This window comes from Camellia sinensis, chromosome 14 (assembly GCF_055761805.1).
Source record: "Camellia sinensis isolate YWXY chromosome 14, ASM5576180v1, whole genome shotgun sequence".
In the NCBI taxonomy this organism is placed as follows: Eukaryota; Viridiplantae; Streptophyta; class Magnoliopsida; order Ericales; family Theaceae; genus Camellia; species Camellia sinensis.
The window spans coordinates 82,406,371-82,412,804 of record NC_138974.1 but is presented as its reverse complement, the minus strand read 5'-3'; positions in this window follow the sequence as shown (position 1 = coordinate 82,412,804).

The following is a 6,434-nucleotide window of genomic DNA, read 5'->3' as shown; positions in this document are numbered from 1 at the left end:
TAAACTAGCGATTAAAAATGAAATTGAAATTTTTGATTGTGGGAAAACCTAGGGTAATGAATTCACCACTAGTTAGATAAATAAGGTTTAAATTTGCAAATCAATTATGTTACAGTTTGAACAAAATAATACTTTGCAACTACAAGTTTGAATCATTGATCAAAAGAATTCTCACGTTCAATGTATAGGCACAAACCATCTCAAGTAGTACGAGTCGTTTGCTCTAAACTAGGGTAGCAAAACGAATTGTCCCTCGTAGTATGGCTCGTTTCATACCTTGAATATGAAAGAAAAGAAAACCATTGTATGGAAAGCATTCAACAATCACAGAAAGAAGAATACTTAAAGAGATAATGGAAAATATATCTTTGAAACTTCTTAAACACCATATAATTTGTTCAAACCTTTACACAATCAAAAAGCAAAGAGAAAACCCTGTTTGCTTGGCTAGGGTTTCATCAAAACCCTAGAAAGACAAACGTAACCACTCATGGAGGAGTGGAAAGAGATTGAGGGAGAATATGCCACCATGGGGGACATTCTTCAAACTTCAAGTTCTTTTCCTTCCAAACACTAGCCTCTCTCTTTTCTCTTAAATATTTTTGAAACCAAGAGCAGCCTCTTCTCTTCCTTTTTATTCCCAGCAGAATATACTGAAATTTTTATGCACGCAACCCTAGGTGGACTACTTGAGCGGCCCTAATTTATGCTCGAGCGGTGGTGGGCTACACGTACGGCAGTGCCTGGCTACATGTGCGGTGAGGTGGCAGGCCAGGAATTTTCACTGCTCGCACGGAGAATCTGCTTTTGCGCCAATTTTTTGCTTGAACTTGTGTGTTGCTTTCCAAATCAGTACAAGGGCACAAAACACATTATCTCCACCAAACAAAAAAAATTCAAAGACTATAAATATAACTTAAGTGGACTCAATGTGGTACCTTTCAGCTTACATCACTCACCTTTTAAGATAGCACCTTGTATTAACTTTAATGCTCTTGAGTTGTATCCAAAGTGTTGCAACTTAAGTTCACTCTATTGCTCTTGAGGCTTCAAATTTCTCAAGTTTGTTGCCAAGTCAAGTTCATAAGGCATCTTTAATTCTTCCTCTATGATTTTCCTTAGGCTCGTATTAAATGCCAACAAGTACACCCTCATTCGAACACTCCAATACGGGTATTTAGATCCATCAAAGTAAGGAGGAGTGAAAACATTCTGGTCATGAGCATACTCAACTTGTCCCTCAGCATAATCCATCCGTCTCTCGGCTATAGAAATCACCATGAAAGCCAGAAATTTGTAACACCCCAATTTTTATTACTCAAATCCCTTACCAAAGCCGTTATATTATCACCAATTTCAATAATATCAAACACGTGCCAACACAAATGATCAATACATAATAACATTCTCTCTCGATGTGATGATATATAGATAAAATCTGGTACAATGCCCTTAGGCTTACATTGAATAACAATAAATAAAAGGGATTTACCCTTATACAATATGTGGCATTCAGCGAACAAATAAAAGGCCCCATGGCCAAACATAACAAAAGACATCAAGTCCGAATAGTCCTTCTAGCCAAGTACCTAAAAAGTTTGTCAACACGTGGAATGAACACAAAGCCCTGTAGAGATCACAAAGATCCTAACCAATCATCCTAACCAATCACAACATATAGTTAGATATGATTGTGCATGCACCAAACATACCTTATAAGTACTGTGGCAATTGATATCCAAAATATATACTGTTATAACTATAGTTTTTCCGAAACCATCCTCTTAACACAACATAATGTAAAATTACTTCTTTTTCTTTTTAAACTCCCATTTTAGCTCAAAAACATTACATTTCCCCATTTTCTTCTTGCTTGAACGCTCCATGTTGACATAAAAGAATTCATATAAAAATTTGCTTTGAAAACATGTTCACACATACCAGCCTTAACCCAGCCCTACATGCCAACACACTATACATACTTACACATCAATACCTCAACTACCTTTCCTAGCCATAGGCCCAAGGGCAAAGGACACCCACAATATGGAACCGAGAACATATATTTCTAAACATGAAGATCTGAATGTAATACATACTTCCATTCCCATTTTTACCAGCATACAACACAGATGACAAATGACATAACCCAAAATAACAGATAACGCTTTACTGGCCTCATCCAGAGGGGAACGACCACAAGGTCACACTTTATCGGGAGCAAACCGGAAGGGAGAGAAACCTATCACAAGGTGCTACGCTTTACCGGCCCCACCTAGAGAGAAATGGACCTCCATTCATACTTTACAGGGTGTAAACCGGAAGGGAGTAGAATCTCTGTCAAAGCGCCATGCTTTATCGGCTTAACGGGAGGGAAACAGACCTCGAAATAATATCACAACAAGCAAGATACATAACTAGTATACGAGTATAATACATACACTTAATCTAATCAACACATCAACAACCTCTAATAATTAGATATATCAACCCATTCTTGCAAAATGTGCTCCACGCACCACGGTTCAACAATGGGTTTTCGTTCTTTTCAAAACATTTCATTCAATACTATATGAGTTATTAGCGACCAATACCATATCTAGGTGTAGACACCCCATTTTGACTGGCACTAAGACTGGTGCACTTTCTTTTAATTACTTCATGATGAAAACTAGAATGTGCTATGTCACAAATCCTCAATAAGAAAGATAGTGTAGACACCCCATTTTTTACCGCCCTTACGACTTGGACACCACTGCTTGCATACCGTCTTGGTGGTGTCGACACCTACCTTTTGTTGTTGGCCTCAAGGGTCGACACCAGTCTGGGAAGGGTCGACCCTTGTCCTGGAATTGCTTGTTGAAATTTGGTGTCGACATCAGTCTTGGAAGGGTCGACACCTTTCATGCTGTCAAACATAAGTGTTCCAGTATTTCTTCATAAGGGTCGACCCTACTGCAGGGGTCGAGACATGCGAACTTTTTTCGAGATTTTCAGTCGGTTTGGGCCCTACTTTATGGAGACTTTGACTAGATATTTTGGGTTGACTTTGGGGATTATTTTTATTTTGATCTAGTACTGTAAATAGGTCCACCGCTTAATCTTTCTTTACTTTTCCTTTTCCTTTCTCCATCTAAACCATGAAACTTTCTCTTTTTCTCAAAAAGCACTTTTTCACTCAAATATCCTTAGATCTACTCACTTGAAGGCCTCTCCTCGCCTTGCTTCTTTGAGATTAATTGTAGAGCTTGTCGAGGGCTTCATTTTGATCGGAGGAAAACACCGTTCCTTCTTCGTTGACTTTTGAACTTTTCTTCCTTCTCCTTCTTCTAAGCTTGAGGTAGGGACTTTCTGCACTCTTGTATGATTTTTAACTTGGGTAGTTGATGATAGTGCAAATAAAGGTCGGGATTTGGATGATTTTAGACAAACCTAGGGTTTTGGTTTAAAATCAAAAGGAGGGGTTTTCAATATAAAGGTGTTGAAATGCTTATGGATATGGATATAAGGTTGTGTTGAGTCAAACTTATTGATTTTCGTAAACGCGTTGTATTTGAAAGGAAATGGGGTGCTACCCTAAAATTTTTCAAATGGTTATTTTGTATAAGTCATGGAATTGGTTCACTAAAGGTGCAATTGGTTCACTAAAAGTGAAATTGGTTAGATGAGTATGTTAATGGTGGAGTTGGAAAATTGTCTTTTCTCATTGATGGACATATGAATAGTTTAATAATGTGAAGTTTGTATAATTACTTTGAAATCTCTGTTTTGGGCTATCAGTGGAGGATAGCTATGATTGTTGTAGAAATTGCAAGAAGATTAGGTGAATTGAAACTAATCTTGTATTGGTTGTCATTGAATATGACTGTGTTAATACATTGTAAATGTATCATATTTGGGAGGAGAAAGGGGATGGATTCCATTGAATTAAGTTGGCCTGTGTGTCTAAGGTGAAAGTCCTGAAAATCGCGTGTATATACATGGGTGCCGATTCTCGCGTACGAAATTTCCATAAAATGACAGATTGGATTGTCTATGTGATAATTGTATTGGTAGAGAATTATTGGGATGTAATCTCAGTTGGATTGTTTGGATAACAAGGGATTTAACTCTTGGATTGAGATGAAATGAATTACCATGAACTAAAGTAAGACTAAAACGACTTGAGATGTAAAACTTGGCATAGTATGATCTTGTAACATCATGAATGATTTGTCATAGGCATTGCATATGCACACCGTAGTTATACTTTTGTTAAGACTCATATATTGTGATAGATGGTTTCTACTGGGCTTTGGCTCACCCTACTTGGGAAAAACAGTTTCTGGTGCTGGTGATATGCTTCCGCCAAGGACTTAACTTGGGAGAATATTGGACCTGAGAGCCCACTTTTGTTTGTTTGTATTTATTTGCTTTTTGTACAAGCCTAAGGCTTTACTTGTATTGAGCTTCTGACTCATTTTGTTGTAACTAGGCGTCGTCTTAGAATATTGTAAGTCTGTAAGGCATTTTTATCTGTTTATCTTTCTGCCTCTCTTTTATTTGGAAACATATGCTATAGATTCAAAATTAGGCTTTATGAATATATGATGCATATGATTCTCTTTTGTATGTCATATTGAACTAATGGAATATAACTTTATTATTGTTGTTATCATATAATGCTTATGGTGGATAGACTATTGTACTATTTTCGGGGTGTTAGAATTTGGTATCAGAGCGTACTAGGTTTGAATACTTTGGGTACATTTGAAGTGGTTAGTACCACAATGGGTTTGTCTTGCTTGATAGAGATTTTGTATGAATAATGTGTACCTGTATGACAACATGCTTCCGTGATTATATGAGTATGAGATTAAATTTCTAGGATGTTGATTGAGTCTATGAGTTTCTAGAAGTCCTATTAGAATAGCACTTGATCACTACTGTTTCTACTAGGAACTCTGGCAACGTTATGGGACGGTCATTATCCGGGAATGAAATTCGTATGTGTTTATGTGACAATATGCTTATGTGGAGTGAATTATTGTTGTCCACCGCTTTAGGACGCGAGTGAGTTAGCTTCGGTACATTTGTAAATGTGCTAATCGTTTCTGTTACCTTTATTAGGATGTCAGGACGTGGACGTAGTGGTGGTAGGCGTGGTAGACTTAGGAGGCATGAGGTACCTTTATTGGATGAAATTTCGGCACAGGAAGAAGGGGTTGGCCAAGCCAATGTGACTGAACCAGTTGCTCAACAGGCCATGGGCACCCTAGCCTGGGAAATAACCTGAGCGTTACGAGAATCCATGGACATTCTCAAGGCTGAAAATCAAGTTCAGGCCCATGTTATTGAGACATGGCCATCTTTCTTAAAACGGGAGTTTTTTCGATCGAATCCGGACGAATTGTTGGGTGATCCCAAGGAGCCACTGAAGGCGGATGAGTGGCTAGAGCAGATTGTGAAAACGTTCGAGATGCTTGGCATCGAGGATGACCAGTTGAGAGTGACCTTGGCATCCTTCCAATTGAAGGGAGATGCGGGTTAGTGGTAGAAGTATACGCACGAGCATATTGAAGTGACTTGGAAGGCTTTTGTCAGTGCTTTCTAGGACAAGTTTCTACCTCCCATGATTTGGGAGAAATTAAGGGACTAGTTCTCTAAGCTAGTGTAGCTGAACACTCTGGTGGTTGAGTTTGAGACCACCTTCACTAGTTTATCGTGGTTTGCACCAGAACTCGTGGCGAGTAAAGATCACCATTGTTTAGAGTTCGAGAAGAGATTGAGGACCAGGCTAATGTTCAAGGTGGACGGGTCGATGATTAGGGAGTATGGACACCTCATGGCGGCAGCGGCTCATCTGGAGACCATGATGCAGATGGAGGAGGAGAGGATGTGAGGCTCCAAAAGGAGTCAGGATGTTCAAGGGGACAGTAAGAGGTAGAGAGATGCTAACCCACAACAGTCCCAGGGAGCTCAGTCGAGGTCCACTTTTCCAGTGCCAAGTTCAAGTTCTGGGAAAGGTGGTCAGGGAGATCTCACTTGTTGCAAGTGTGTGAGGCCACAAGTCTTCAACTTGCCCTCAGAGAAGAGGAGGGCAACGGTCTGCATCGTCTTTGACTCGTTCTCAGAGCTCGGGACTGGGGAGAGGGAAACTGCTCACTTGTTATTAGTGTGGGCAGGCAGGGCACATGAAGAGATTTTTTCCTCAGTTGGGTGGTACACCCAATACGTCTGGTTCGAGATAGACATAGAGCCGCCAGCCTGCACAGTCAGCACAGGCCTCGAGGGCCAATCAGGAAGCCTCTTCGGCTCAGTAAGTGCATCAGACTTATGCTCTGAGGGGTGAGTAGGTTAAGCAAAGACCTACAGGGCACATGTATGTTGTTACCACCCCGAATCTTGTACCAGCACTGTTGGTAGTGAGAGGTACCTTCTTTTTTTGCAATTCA